The following is a 16247-nucleotide window of genomic DNA, read 5'->3' on the forward strand; positions in this document are numbered from 1 at the left end:
GGTTGCAGCCATCATTGTTGTTTGGCCGGTCTGGGCTGGACTCGAACCCGCCAGCTCAGGTGTATGTGGCTGGCGCCTTAGCCGGTTGAGCTACAGGCACTGAGCCAGAAGGCTGATGATTGTTGGGAGAAACTTCCATAGGTCTCTTAGGCTTCTACAAGCCTTGCTGGGTATGCCAGGAATGTTTCCTGACCTCTCCTTACCTAGGCTGTTTCTCTGGGTGGTATCTGCAGGGAGCAGCTTTCCAAGATGAGGCAAAGAACAGGCTTGTTCACCTCTTGTTATGAAAGCAGTGGATTCTTGAAGTCGAGTGTTTTTCTCCTATAACACAACCTACCCTGTATGCACATCTTCATCTGTGCCCTCTGCATTGCCTTCCTGGGACTTAGGGAAAAGAGGAGCCTGTAAATGTACTGATGCTCATGCTGCTTATTGTGGTATAAGTAATCAAGTCTGTTGTCTCGGACCCAAGGGTCTTGTGTTTTCTGCAAGTATCCCTAAACAAACAGTACCAGTTTAACTTAATAGGTCATAAAAGTAGGGTGAAATAAAATTTCAGTTCTGACAATTTTGGTGACAAGAATAGGATGCTGATGCAGACATGGCTTTTTGGAAGAGGAAGAACAATGGCTCCATCAAGCAGGTTCAGAGAGATGAGAAAACTCCCAGGGACCTGGTGGAGAACATTCTTGTCCAGACAGTGGGGGCAGGAGTACATGTATAGAAGATGGTCTATTAATAAATATAAGTTAAATTAGTGGGTAGTGGTTGACTTGCCAGAAGTAGGACTAAACAAGTAGCCTGAATGACACTTGACTGTTGCTGACTGCTCATTCTCTCTCCCTGGTGGGAGAGGCAGGGATGTTATCAGGACAAGGAAGAGCAAGGTCCATGGCCCCAGTGAAAGAGAATGTGTCTGTAGCGATAGAGCCAGGAGTCCCCAAAGCCAAACGACTGGTGTCAGCGATGAAGACCTTGATGTTTATATAGCACTTTCCATGAATCAAAAACATTGGTTTAGTTAGATGAGCTGCAAACCTCCATTAAGCTGTGAGCAGCAAAAGTGAACACAGAGCCTCTCCTAGTAGAGCAGAGGGGCTGCAGTCATGTCCACAGCTTGCTTATAGCTCAGCTTGACCAGTGAAAGGAGGGGCACTAGGCCCTGGGGTCTCCATGGGCCTTAGCACAGCATGGTGGACCTGCAGAAAAGAAGGGGACTCTGGGCCCTGGCACTGGCTGGACAGCAGGAGGTGTACTGGGAGGTAGTAGTACTGATCTTGGGTAGGGTCAGAAGGTTACATTACCTTCCTGCCACTCCTGCTGTCTCACCGTGGCCTTGTTTTCCCTACTAGCATTTAACCCCTGCCCTTTAGCCAGGAAACTGTGTGACCTGGACACTGTTGCTGTAGACCCTGACATGAGCCCAGGTCCTTTCTTTGGTGCCTGGATTCACCTTGTGGTATTTGGACACAGTTGGAAGTGGGGAAGTGGGGAGGAAAAGCTACCACAGCCTACTCGGTTGGGCTTCTGGGCTAATTCAGTGCTAATTCTGGGTTAATTCAATTTACAATTGGTAAAGGTGTTTCAGATGCTTGTGAATGTCCATGAATGTCAGAGGGAATTTGCCTGTTCAGAGATGACTGTTCATACTGTTTGGCAGATCCAGCAGAGACAATTTATAAACCTAGAGTGGGAAAGGGAAATCTCAGCTTTTCCTGAAGGGCATGAAGACAACCAGAGTACAGGGGAGACTGTTATTCACTTTGCTGACACAGCACCAGGTAGACACTCTACCCCTCTCTTTCCCCCCTAAAAGCAACTGTTAACCTGCTGCTAAGTTATTGTTGAAACTGAAAGTCTTACAAGTGTGACTTTCAGGCTCTATATTCTCATTTTGGAATGGGTCCACTTGGATTTAAAAAAACAAGGTGGCAAGGTTTCAACAAACCTCTCTTGTCACATGGAAATGACGTATTTAAGAGTGCAGCTCTAGGGGATGCCTGAAAAACTCTTATAGGAAAAGGTGGTAGTCATCCCTTTTGGGAGAAGCTTTATCCCCCCCACCTCCACTGCCTGAGGCAAAACTGCTGGCTCAATGGGGCCTTTGATTCAAGGAGGTTCAACTATATCCCTGGGCCAAGTTCACTGATGGTTCAGTTAAGATGCATCTGGTGGTGTCCACCGCATGGCAGCAACTATCCAACCCCTCTGACAATTCTGCAAGACCAACCACAGCACAATGGGATCACTTGAAAGCCATCACCTTTACTTTCAACAGTACTACCAAAGACTCCTGACTTTTGGGCTATTACCAGTGACCAGGCCACATGGTCTGCCACTCAGAGGACTAAGACTGGTAGATCAAGGACATCCTTCTTTGGGGTCATGAACTGTATAAACAAACTGTGTCTGCCAATCAGATAGTCTGGATCACTGTGTCAATGCCACTGTAAGGGCTCATCTGATCAGATCAAGGAGAATTGAATTGTTGTGTTTCTAATGAGAAGCTTATACTGTGTACCGACCAGACTTGGGATTCCTGCCAAAACTTGGCCTCTTTGTTCTGCGGTTAAGTAAGCCACATTGCATGTGACATTATCTCTGTTCATCCTTTGAAAGTTGACTACATTGAATCTTTGACCTTCTTCTGAGACTCCCGTTGTTGCTCGCTGTTGTGACATTTTTTCAGGTTATGGTATTGCTGTTTCAGTACAATCAGCCAACCCTCACCACACCACTGTCGCCCCTAAAATGTAACTGTCTTACGTGTCAGGTGTTCTGGCTCATTTGTAAAGACCATCTATAGTCTGTCAAAGAACTTAATGAATGTTCTGTAATCTTTATCATCTATAATACTGCTGAGTGCTAGGATGGTATTCTTAAAAATCAACTCAGAAAGGTTTCTGAGTCTTTGTCCCTTACCTTTTCCAGGTCCACACCATTTGTAAGGCATTTTGGTTGTGTAAAGTGATGGTCTTCCATGGTGATTCTTTTTTGTAATGCCTGGGTAATGAGGCTACAATCACTCAGTGATACTGCCCTTATTTTTTTAACTAAACCAATGTAATTATGATCCAAATCAAGTTTAACAACAATTCTCAAACTGGAGAGACTAGGAATCTTTTAGTTTATATGTTTGTATGTGATGGAAAATGGGCCATGAAATATCTCACCATTCCAGAAGGGGGCTACTTTTGCCTTATTCCCCCCTATAATTATTGGCAGTGACACCAAGGATCAATGAATTGGTCTAACCTCTTTTGTTGCATTTCAGATAATAGATTGACCTTAGACTACATCCTGGCCATGGTAGATGGAATAACGGCCACTCTGAAATGTCCACATTCTAAGCTCTAGAACCTGTGAATACGTTCTTTTACATAGTAAAAGGGACTTTGTGGATGTGATTAAGTGAAGGATATTGATAAGGGGAGATTATCCTGAGTTATTTGGATGAGTCCAGTGTACTCACAAGGATCCTTGTAAGACGAAGGCAGAAAAGTCAGAAATGAGAGTGAAGACATAAGGATGGAGGCAGAGGTCAGACAGGAGGGAAGATGCTTTAAAGACGGAGGAAAGGACCATAAACCGGGGAACGTGGGAGGCCTCTGGAAACTGGGAAAGCTTTTCTCCTAAAGCAGTGATTTTCAGTGGGTGGGTCGTGGTACACTGGTGTCCTGAGAGAGGATCTTAGGTGTACCTTTGTTATGCCCAGATCGTGAATTCTCAAGGAACACCAAGGAGTCAGTTCTGATGCAGGAGCAGGAGAGCGTTTATTCAGGCTTGAGCCACGGCTCTCAGGGGTCCCGGCGCAGCGGGTCCTAGCTGAGAGCCCCGACCCTTGGGTTGCAGGAGTTTTTATTGTGGTTACAAGTAGGGTGGGGGTTTCCACTTTTGGAGGCACGGGGTTGGCTGACCTATTTCTTGTACTTCTCTATTGGCTAAGCTGGGACATGGTGGTTAGCTGGCTGTAAGCTGAGGAGCTAGGGACTTTCCTGATGGGACCTTATTGGCTGAAGCTAAGGGTGCGGGTGTTTGTGGTTTTACACCTGTGACTGGGACGGTTGGGGGCCTGAAATGGCTGCAATTCTCAAGATGGAGTTACTCTTGTCCTCTCACCTTAAACATTTTTAAAGATCATTAATTAAATTAGTTTCAAGAGAAGTTCAAAGCATAGTAAATATATTCTTTTTTTTTACTCTTGTTTTCTGATCAACATCATTTAAGTGTGCCATGGAAGTTTAACTGTTAAGTTCAAACGTGCCATGAGACAAAAAAGGTTGAAAAACACTGCCCTAAAGGAATGCAGTCCTGTGGACCCATTTTAAACTTTTGGCAGCCAGAACTTTCAGATAATAAATTTGTGTTGCTTTAAGTCCCTACGTTGGTAGCAATTCGTTACAGTAGTAAAAGGAAACTAATTCAGATTTCGGTACCAAATGTGGGATGCTGGGCTGTATCAAATACCTAAAAATGTGGAAATGGCTTTGTAATGGGTAATAAGTAGAGAGGTAAGAAGCATTTTGTGGAACATGATAGAAAATCGTAGATTTCCTTGAATAGACCGTAAATAGAAATCTTGATATTAAAGACTTTGCCTGTGAGGAGGGCTCAGGAGGAATTGGGCAGCGTGACAGAGAAAACCTGCATTATTTTAAGGAATACAGAAGCTGTCGTGAACAGACCATTGGCAGAAATCTGGATGCTAGAAGCACTGCTAAGGAGGGCTCGGAAGGAAAGGAGGAACACGGTCTCGGAAATTGAAGGAAGGGTGCTTTTGTTCTGTGGCTGCAGAAAGCTTCGCATGGTAAGCAGAATGTTGAAGTTGCAGCCTTGTTTCTTCCTGCCGCTTATAGTGAAATGTGAAAGGAAACAGAGATTAAAAGAAGAACTGGGAGGCTAAAAGGAAGCAGGAATTGATAATTTGGGAAATTCTCAGCCCATCCATATTTCCAAAAACATTGAAATTAGGAATTAGGAGATTTACTCTCAAGAGAGTGTGTCCTGAAGGGAAAGCCAAAGTGTGGCTAGACAACTTTTTGCTAATGCCTTAGAACAGCCATTCTCAACCTGTGGGTCGTGACCCACAGGAACTGTATTAAAGGGCCGCGGCACTAGGAAGGGTGAGAACCACTGCCTTAGAAGGATCAAAAGTCTGGAGTATTGAATCACACAGAAGCTCTTTCAGAATTAGACATGACTCAAGGATCCCTGAGGCTATCGAAGTAGAAGCCAGAGAGAGAGATGGAGTTACCCTGGAAAGGTCTGTAAGGACCCTCTTGTCTGATGGTATGAATCCCTTTGACATTATAGGCAAACCACAAGGTTTTTAGAATCTTATATGAGCAAAAACACTGCCAGCTTAGACCGAAAGGTACTGAGACAGGCTAAAATGAGGAAGCTTATAGGATTCCTAAAGTCCTACAGGTAGAATACAAACTAATACAACTACTTCTCTGAAAATGTGCAATACCCATCAAGAAACAGAAACCGTGACTCAAAGGGCAAAGCCTCTGGGTCAGAGGATTATTCCCAGGCCTCAAAACCTAATGGAATTTTCTCCACTGGATTTCAGAATTGCTTGGGAACAATGGCTTTTTCCTTATTTTCATTTTCTTTTTACTGGGTGCTTTTATTACATAGGGAAAAAAAAAAAACCAGCAACAAACAGTGCATAGATCTGGCCCCTTAACCAAGTAATCTAAGCTAACATCACTGGTGATGGGACGACTGGAAATTCTGGGCTACCTGACAAGATGCAATGAGAAGAATACAGCACTACTTCTGTGAGATTTCTGTCAAAAACATAACCTGAATCCTTGAGGATTGTTATGAGTTTCTCTTATGTTTAACATAAGAGAAGCTCAAATCGAGAGACAAACTGGGAAGTAACTGTTCTGTATTCTTCCAGATGTCAAGGTCATAAAAGACAAAGACTTTCTGAAGCATTGTTCTAGATTCAAAAAGGACAAAAGCCACGTGATCTTGGATCGGATCCTGGAGTAATATGAGTTTTTCCTCTTTTGCTATACAAGATATTATTGAAACAACTGATGAAAATTAAATAAGTTCTGTGGGTTACAGAATAGCTGCGTATCAATCTTCCCAGATTTTAGTAACTATTCTATGATTCCATAAGCACTTGTACTTATTTTTGATAGAGATATACACTCAAGTATTTATGTCTATAAATTTTTCACAAACACTTCAAAGGGAAATACACATGCACAAATATATATTTCCATGTACAGACAGAATGATAAACAAATATGGTAAAACATTAACACTTGGTGACTCTGAATCACGTGTAGATGGGAATCATTTGTAGTCTTAGGTGAAGATGGTTTATTGCCATTTGAGAAAGAGCTTCAGCCCCACAAGTGTATTGCACAGCACTGTACTGATTGGAGCAAAAACTAAGCTGTGGCAACAATACGATGGCTTAAGGAGCAAAGACCTTTTATCTGATTCCCACAGCAGTCCAGAAGAGGTAGGTGGGCTGATCAGCTCTGGGAGTCAGTCAGGGCTCCTTCCACCCTGGCCTCCCCACCCGGTAGCGCCCTGTCCTCCTGTACGTGGTTGAAGCTAGTTTGCAGGCCTGTCGTGTTCCAGCTCAGGGACAGGGCACAGTGTGGGAGAGCACACATGCAGTGTTTTCTAGCCCAGGCCTGGAGGAGGCACACATCACTTCTCATCCATATTCCTGATGGGGAGACCTTGGTTTCATGGCCACACTTAGTTGCCAGGGTGGGGAAGGGGACGTGGGGTAAAGCTGGCCATATGCTCAGCCGAAACTCTATTCCTATGGAAGAAGAGTGGGATCTGTTTGGGGAGACAGCTATAAATCTTTGCCACGGTGCCCTGTGTAAATCTCCACTGTCATGTTTGTAGCACAGTTTTATTTATTTATCTTTCCCCACCAGCCTGTGAAGAAAGAGGACGACGCTTTCACGTCTGAATTCCCAGTGTTTAGCTCGCTTCCCCTCCCATGCTAATCACTTATTGTGTTTCTGTTGAAGAATGAATAAGGCAAGTTAAGTGTGTGGGTTTGGGGGAGCAAGGCAGGGGCAAAGATGAATGATACTGTCACTGCTGAGTTCAGAGAGCAAAGCTGGGCTTACCTAGGGTAGTGTGCACCAAGTTTGTACAAAAGCTCTGCCATGTAAGGCAGAAACTAATCCAGCCCCAACCTCAGCAGGGCAAAATTCAAATGTGACACTCTGCAGTTCAGCTCAAAAGAAACAATTGCCTGCCTATCACCAGGTAACCTCAGTTTTCTCTGCAGTCATCAGCCCGGGAAGATATAAAACAGGTCAACCTGTGAATTTACACTGAAACGGTGGTATGGGATGGAAAAGGAGTTTTGAAATATATGGGAAGAACTGCTTATACAAAGCCTGATTTCCCAGCTGCATGGTGGGATCAGAGGAGCAGGGGCCATAGACGTTTGTTCTTTTGAAGACCCCACCCTCTGCTCCCCGTAGAAGAAGAGTTTCCAGGTGGCCTAAGTCAGCAGAACCGAGCAGGGCTCCCCATCCCGGGCTCCTGGAGACGACAACAGATGGCGGATAGGCAAAGCAAATTAATCAAGCCACCAAATGTTCTCAGATTTGGTTTTCAAATTCACTGGGCTAGTTCCACATGGCCACTGTTGTTATTGTGCATCATATTTATTTGACAGCTTTGTCCAGCCCTTCGATTTCTCTCACTGGCTCAGGCTAAAGAACATATGCCTTGTATTTCAATTAGCATTTTCCCAAAGTTCAAGGGAATCTAAGGCGAAAAAAAAAAAAAACTGTATGCTGGGAGTTCATGTATAAAGGCCATCTGCAGGGCACATTTTAATGTTCTGTGTTGGCAAAGGACAAATTATTTTGAAAAATGGGTTTTAGAAAAGCTCCTTAAACACGTTACAACATGACCTGTAGAGATTACTGTCTCTCTCTAGAGGAGTTGGTCATGACGTTTAAAACCTCTCCCTACCCTTCCATCTCTTTGCAGCACCCACAGGAGACCAAGGCTTAGTGGGGAGCAGACTTTACCACCGACTAACCAGCCATCCACTGTCTGAAGCTTTCAGCTGTGGCAGGTGACCAAATGCCAGTGTGGCATTCAGCGGCAGAGAAAGTGTGGACAAGAGCCAGGAGAGCATCTGGGTGCTTTGTGTCCCTTCCACAGGACGTATTTACGTGAAAAGAAGCAGCCTTGGGCTGCACCTGTGGCTCAAAGGAGTAGGGCGCTGGCCCCATATGCTGGAGGTGGCGAGTTCAAACCCAGCCCCGGCCAGAAACTGCAAAAAAAAAAAAAAAAAAAAGAAGAAGAAGCCTTCTGGGAGCACCTATCCAGGGGGCAATTTGGTCATAGCATGAAGGTGAGGAGATTGGGAGACACATCAAGGGCTGGGAGCAGACAAAGTGGCACATCCCCAGCAGGACACAGAGGGTGGGCTGCAGACAGGGACAACCCGGGAAGCCCCAGATATTTTCACTCGCCACACAATAAATTCCACACAGGTGTGGCTGGAAGAGCCTTAACCAGAATTTTTTACTTGCTGCTGGAAAATGAGAACCGGGAAAACAGTTGCCATGGTACCCATGCATCAGAGCTGGTCTTGAGATGAATACAAATACATTATTTGTTTATATACTACTTTTTCATTCTTAAAGTACTTTTAAGTGCTACTCTTTGGTGATAAGTGGGGGATTATTAACCCACTTTAGAAACAAAAATGCATAGAGTTTGAGATCTGCTAGCAAATGGTAGAGACAGGATAGACCTAACTGGTGTGATTGAGAAGCCCAAGGCCCTCCTCATCTGCACCCAAACATGACCCTTAACTCAGCCACAGTGTGAATAGTCCCTGCATTAACCCTTTAGCATCGACTAGACATCAGATTAAGCTGTTAACTGTCATTGATGAGTAGCAGAATCCTGGGAAAATCAAGCACTGATCAGATACTATTGGTCAGACAGGAGGGCGGAGGGAGAGGTCAGAATCAGTGTTTTTCAACTTTTTAAATCTCACAGCATACTTGAACCTATAGTTAAACTTCCATGGCACATTTAAATTATGTTTATTTACTTACTGTGCTTTGAACTTCTTTCAAAAATAATTTAAGTAACGTTCTTTAAAAATTTTTGCAGCGGGCGGTGTCTGTGGCTCAAAGGAGTAGGGCACCGGCCCCATATACTGGAGGTGGCGGGTTCAGAACCTGGCTCTGGCCAAAAACTGCCAAAAAAAAAAAAATAGTTTTGCAGCACGCTTAAGATCCTCTCATAGAGCACCAGTGTGCTTTGGCAGATGGGGTGAAAATCACTGGTCTCGATGCTCACACAGTACCCACATGGGTAAGATACATCCAAGCTGGAGCTGAAGGGGACCCAGGGGGCGTTGTGAGTACACTGTGGCATCTGCAGGGCTGTGGGTTAGAGATCTGGGTCAGTAGTTACAAGAACAGAGTGCATTCTTGGCATGGGGGTTTTGATGTTTAGCTCGTCTATGATTTTGTCTAAGGTAGGCCATGTCTAGAACACCACATTTAGTGCACCGAAGGAAAATAGAGTGCATAATTGCAAGAGAGGTTGTCGAGTGTCACTCCACATTCTAAGGCTCTATCCCAAGGCTTCTGGGAGTACAGGTCTGGGATGCGGCCGAGGGACCTGTATTTTCAAACCATCATGTCAAATGATTCTGATGCAAGGATTTATGGATTATACTTAGAATAATATTGTTCTAGATTTTCATCCAAAAGACAAACAATGGGCATTTGGTATGATACTTGAGTGGTACTCAGTTCTTCCCCTACCTGTGGATATTTTCTGCCGAATCTGGAGGCACCAAGTGAGTGCTTTATGGCATTTCTGTCTGCTGCTAGAGGTTTTCCTACCACCATCCTGTGCTGTCTTTGGCTGGGCAGGGCTTTGGGTGTCCTCCTGTGTTTTTTTCAAATAATATGCCACATAAGGAAGTGAGAGGGTTTCCTGCTGTGACTGAAAGGGAGCAGAAGCTGCAGAGCTCACCGGGAAATTGAGCAGGAACCCAAGTCTCCAGTGCATCCATTAGAGAGTGGAGAGAGCCAGCACACTTTGAGTTATGGGACCATAATTCCATCTCAGGGTTCTGGCAATAGCATAAACCACTTGAATTCTTCCTTGGTACTTTATAAACACTTCACCCTCTCTAGCCTCACCCCACCTCCTGTCTTGGAAGATTAATAGCTCTGTAAATTATAGTTGTATAAAAATATATGTATTGTATCTCAATATGAGGCTTTCATATGGGAGTGAAAATGCCCCCAATTTACATGTGCTGGGTGACACGTCTTGCTGTGTAAACTTATGCAGTTTCAGTTGTGGGAAATAAGAAGGGGGCTTTCAGACTGATAAAATCTACAAAATGCCGTGGGCTTTGAGTCAGACTATTCTGGGCTAACGTGTAGCAAATGCAAAAGCACAGAGGCAAGAAAAAGATGGACGTTGGGGGATGCTCCAGAGAGAAATATGGCTGGAGTGGAGAAACTGACGAGGCTGAGACAGTGGTGTGTGTGTGAGGAAGAATCCTGAATGAACAAAACATTGGACTTTGAGAATACTGTATCTTGGAAGACTTATGCCTTTGGAGGTATATTTGGAGAAATATACCTTTGAAGATTTCTGTGTAGAGAAGAGCTATGATGATATGATGCATATGACATCAGAGGTGGATCAGTTGCTCAGGATGGCCCTAGGGACAGAACCATAAAGGGAACACGCAGCTTCACCTGGAGGCTGTATTTGCATACCGAGCCTCGTTTTTTGATTGTTTAGATTTGTGTGCGATGGAAGGGCTTGGCAGGAGCCGGTGGAGATTCATCAGTAGGTGTCCTTACTGCTTTTCTCTGAAGAGGGCAGAGGAACCCACTCTGTCTTCTCACCCTCTAGTTCTCTGTGAAGCTGTGCTTATGTCCTGATTTCTTGATTTGCCACAAACATTATATCCTGTTCCTGGGACAGAACCCAGGCCAGTGAAACCTAGGTCTTCTGATTCCTGTTATGGCATTATTTCTTAAGGTGATTATTCTTTAATTATTTATTGAAACTGAATGATCTGAATTCCTTAAATCAGAGTCCGGATCCTCTGCCCAGATAAGGGATGGGGGTCACTAATTAATTCTCTTAAAGGAAAGGGGAAGGGAAGACGTTAAGGGGAAGAAAAAGAAAACAGAAGGAAAGAAAAAAGGAAGAAAAGGGGGCAGTGGGACAAGAGCAGTAAGAGGCAGTAAAGAGCAGGTCAAAGATAGGCTAGTGTCCCAAGGGTGCTGACCTCAAAGGGAGAGAGGAATGTCTGGCGATGCAGGAGCAACTTCTTTCTTTCACCACACGGGGGCAGACTCTACTTACAAGAAAAAGCAAGAACTTGCAAAAGCTGCAGGGCAAAGCGATCCTCCTGCGGCACTTCAGGTCCCTCAATAACTAGGGCCTAATTTCTGGGCAGAAATGGGGTAGATAAAAGAAAAAAAACCACCAACTTTGCTCAAACATAGATTTTTGCATCATGTAGAATATAGAAATATAGTTAAACAGATACCACATATAACAGGACACTTTGCCATCTCATCTTGTTATTTAAGCATTCAAGCTTTTATGCTGGGCTCTCTTTTCCATGTGGATTATTGTGTATACACATTATATGCACATTATTGTTCTAGGAATTTCAAATGGTCGAAACACTCTTTTTAATAGATTTCAACTCACTCTCAGTCTTTGCTTCTGTTACATTTTGGCACGAAAGGGTAAGAGTATATGGAAACATGTTTGGCATTTTCCACAAAACATAACAAAACAGATCCCCAAAGCTTATAAGCTCTGCGCCTTTGTGTTAAAGGGATATTTTTATTTGGAGAATGTTTGAAAACAACCAAATTACTGTCGCTAGTTCTGTGGTGCTTAAACAGCCATCACTGCAAGCATTTGATTGCTTCTGAGCATAATATGACCAGCATATTGAAAGCTGAGCAAAGTGTGAACTGAGTTATTAAAGAAGAACTATTTCCTCCACCCCACCAAGTTGTTAAGTATCATTATCCCTGGAAATAGCATTCCAATATCCATTTTGTTTTCTTTTTGGTAGAATTTGCCCTTCTGTGAGCCATGTAGAACGAGTTAACTCCAGTGAGTGTGCATGCTTTCTGAAATAGACTTCCTAAGTAGCCAGTTAAAAAAAACAGAATCTCTTAAAAATAAAAATATGCTCTGTGAAATGGTGATTGGGCCTCTGAGATAAAGAATCCCATTTGCAAGTTTAAAAGGAATAATAAGAGCTATCTACTTTCTATGGGTTGAGTAAGGGATGAAGAAAATGCAACTTTGCTTTTCAAAAAATAAATAAAGGGATAGCAAATGGATTGAACGATTGTGGGAAGTTTGGCTCCATTAGTCTCCTGCTTTTCAATGTGTCCCAGTTAGCAATAAGCTCAGTTTATGTGAGTATACGAGGCAGCGGTTTTATTCAAATTGTTAAATTTGGTGGCACAAGAAGAAATGAAGCAAAGCTACTTTTCTGTAACAAGGTCTTGGGGCCCACTCTTCTCCCTATCCCTAAGTATAATGAGAAGAGCATTACCTCCACTTACGATGTACATAACTTTTTATGAAACACCATCACACTAATTTAGTTGATGGCTCCTTTAACATTATAATCCATTACAGAGATGAGGAGATGATTGTTTCCGGATGTGATCGCCTTTTCTCTCTCCATTTCCAAAGCTGCGTGCCGATGTTCTGAAGGCCTTGCAAGGGAGGGGGAAAAAGAAAGAAAGAAAGAAATGCCTTCTAAAATGATTTCTTGTTCTTAAAAAACAGAAGAACTATAAAGAATGATTTACTATTGGTCTCTGCTTTGCAGCAGTGGAAAATTGGGAGAGGATCAAACATCCTTTCCAATTTGGCCACCACCTTCTTGGTTTAATAGTGTTTTTAAATGAAATCTCGGACAGTCTTCATCAGGGATATTAATTTGTACCTTGCAGAAACGTGATACAAAATTTTCTGGATATAGACTTAGAAGGAGGAATCTTGGACATCTGAGATTTTCTCTGAAAGTTGATGTGATCCCTTATCTGAAAATCAAAGGCTTTGATTCCAACTTTGATCTTCCCTCTCTCAGTAAACTGGTATTAGTGGAGAAGGGCTGATCTACCCAGAAAGACTGGCAAAACTCGTGAGGTCTTTTTTTTGCAACTAGAATAGGGCTGAGATTTGGATTTCTCTTGTTTGACTCCATCCCTTGAGAGACTCGCTTCTTTTTATTACCTAATTGTATTGTTCATTCTTACTAACCTTCAAAATCTCTACATACTTTTAGAGAAAAGTTAACCAAAAGTAATTACTTGGGGGACACAAAGGCCATGTCTATATATAAGATCAAACATTCCCAGCCTTCCCTTGATATTTACCTCTAAATAACTCCTCTTCTTTCTAATGATTTCTACTTGTTTTTGTGACAAACAAACAGCAGGGAATGTCTTTAGGCTAATGACACGGGACTATTATGAGATCCTGCTGGGAGTGGGACTACACAAGCTCTATTTCCAGCTTCAGTTTCAGGGGGGAAACTAAATCCCAAGGGAGAGTCAGACCTATGCTGTCTTCTCAGATCAAAAGTAATTCTTATCTAGGAGTCCCTTGCCCTCCACTAAACAAGAGGACCTTAGCCATTTGGAGGATGACTTGTAGTACCCTGTGCACAGGGGGCTTCAAGTGGTCTCAGTGTTGCTTCACAGCCAACCCTCTCTTCATCAAGAAGGTTGAGCACGGGTATGAAACACACGGGAACAAAAAGGGGTGGGGAAGAAGATAACATCAGTGACTGGAAATGTAGACTCTCTGGGAACAAAAGAAAAAGAACCTCAACATAAAATTTGGTGGTTACTTTCTCAGATCTGATGTTCATCACACTACAAACCCAGCCAAGCATCTGCCAAGTCCTGCCTGCTCTCCAGAGCAGTGCACATTGGCCCCAACAGGGGAGGAGTCCTTTAGCAGCCAGGGACAGACACTCAATTCAGTTTTCCTTCCAAAGAAATTCCAGGGGGGCTTCTCCCTTCAGGGCTTGGATGCCATTTCCAAGTCGGATGATCTCTGCAACTCTGACTAGTATTCTGCCCATTTACTCTCTGGCTGCCAGACACCTGGGACTTACAATCAACTACCTGTAGAGATCCCTAGCATCTTGGGGAGGAACATGAGGTCAGGTTTGGGTCATCTGCCCACTGTGGAGTCAGAGGTGGGTGAGATTAGCCTCATTCAAGCCATAAGGAATGGGCTTTCAACAGGAAAGATAGATTCTATTGCCAAACGTACATGAGGAAGTGGTTTGGGGCACCCTAACCCCCTAAATGTTCACTACATAGTCCTTATCTATACATAGCAACATCACCAGGATTAATACTATGTTGCCATTATCTTGTGTAGGTTTTGTCTCTTAAGGGAACTGCTGCTGCTTCCTTACCTTCTCCCTCAGGTCCAGTTTGAACCTGTATTTTGACCTTTGCACATGACCTTCCTCTTCTGCCTTTGCCCTCACGTGGGGCTTTCATCACATAGGTGATGATGTATCAATGTTTCTCGACACCTAAGGATTCCTTAAGTGTATGGCCTGATACTCCTCTTGGCTTCATCATGGACGCTTGTAGAGTCCAATAGTTGTCTTTTATGGTAGATATGGCTCTTTGTTCTTGCTCTTTGGTGAACCCTTGCCTAAATGGAGCCCCATTCTTCATGTCTGGTTAGGTTGACCCAGTCCCCCTCTCTCTCCTGGCTGCTTCTCATCTGCTGTGTTTCAGAGCTGGGCCTGACCCAGTGGCCACAGGGAGATGATTCGCTGTGTTGCAGAGAGCATGCCAACTTTGTGCTTGGACTGATCCCTGGCCAACATACTCACTTATTGGCTGGAATAACATAACGTAAGGGCATAAGCTTCTAGATGACAACCTCCTATGTATGTGGTGGGAATATTTTTCCCTTTCATGTGATTGGAAAGTATTAGGAGGGAAAATATTCCCCTTGTGACGTATTTTACATCAGCAATCATGTTTTCCTGGAAATTGATTAACTTTTAACACTTCAGAAAGGATCTGATATAAAACACTTAGTAGCCAGACAGAAGGACTATATTTCTTATCTTTCAACAGCACCAAGGTTATAAAATACTTTTCCCACTGACCATGTGTATTGTTTCCTACATTGTGATTTCACCACAGTTCACTCATTCACTTTCTCCTTTACTCATTCACAAGCGTTCAAGCACTAATCTCTTTGGAATACACTAAGGATTCAAGGAAGAGTAAGGCTCTACCCTTGCCCTCAAGGGGCTCTTGGTCTGGTCAAAGGTGAATAAATACTGAATTAAACCACAATGGGATAGATGCCCTTAGGTGTATCTAGGACATCAAACTGGAGAGGAGACAGTGTTGTAGGGTGGGCTGGATGGGCAAGCTTTCAGTGCAGAGGGAGTTGAATCTTGTAGAATGAGCAATAATTGTTAGGTAGAAACAGGGAGAAGGTATATTCTAGGAAAAGAAATATTCTAGGAAGTGGATTCCAGGAAGGAGCATGGATAGCACAGGGTCAAACTGTCATGAGGTGGGAGTATTGAGAAAGAGTAAGGAGTATACTTGAGAAAGAGTAAGGGTATAGGCAGGTAAGAGAGGGGTGGTAGGCAGAGGCCAGATCCTGTGAGGTTTGAGAAATTATATTGAGTTTATAGTTTATCCAAAGGAAGAGGGGAAAAAAACGGAAGCATTTTAAATGGACTCTATTGATATTAAATTTGCATTTTAGGAAGATCACTCTGGTGCTAGTGGAAATGTTAAATGGAACGGAGTAAGAATGAAGAAGGCCCGCTAAATGGTTATGGGTCTGGGATGACCAGGGCTTAAATGAGGGCAGTCAAAGCGGGCTTGGGAGCAAGGGAGCAGATTTAAAATACATCAAAAGACTGTATTTTGGGCATCCTTTTTGTAGCTCAGTACTAGAGAAGTCTCTCTGAGCATGTGGGTCTCTGGAAACCATGAGGAAGAGATGCGGTGTTCTAGGCATGAAGTTGATTCTTTTTTTTTTTTTTTTTTTTTTCTGAGACAGAGCCTCAAGCTGTCCCCCTGGGTAGAGTGCCATGGAATCCCAGCTCACAGCAACGCCAACTCCCGGGCTCAAGCGAGTCCCCTGCCTCAGCCTCCCAAGTAGCCGGGACCACAGGCGCCCACCACAAC

Source organism: Otolemur garnettii, unplaced genomic scaffold (assembly GCF_000181295.1).
Source record: "Otolemur garnettii isolate 467f Iridium unplaced genomic scaffold, OtoGar3 scaffold00028, whole genome shotgun sequence".
In the NCBI taxonomy this organism is placed as follows: Eukaryota; Metazoa; Chordata; class Mammalia; order Primates; family Galagidae; genus Otolemur; species Otolemur garnettii.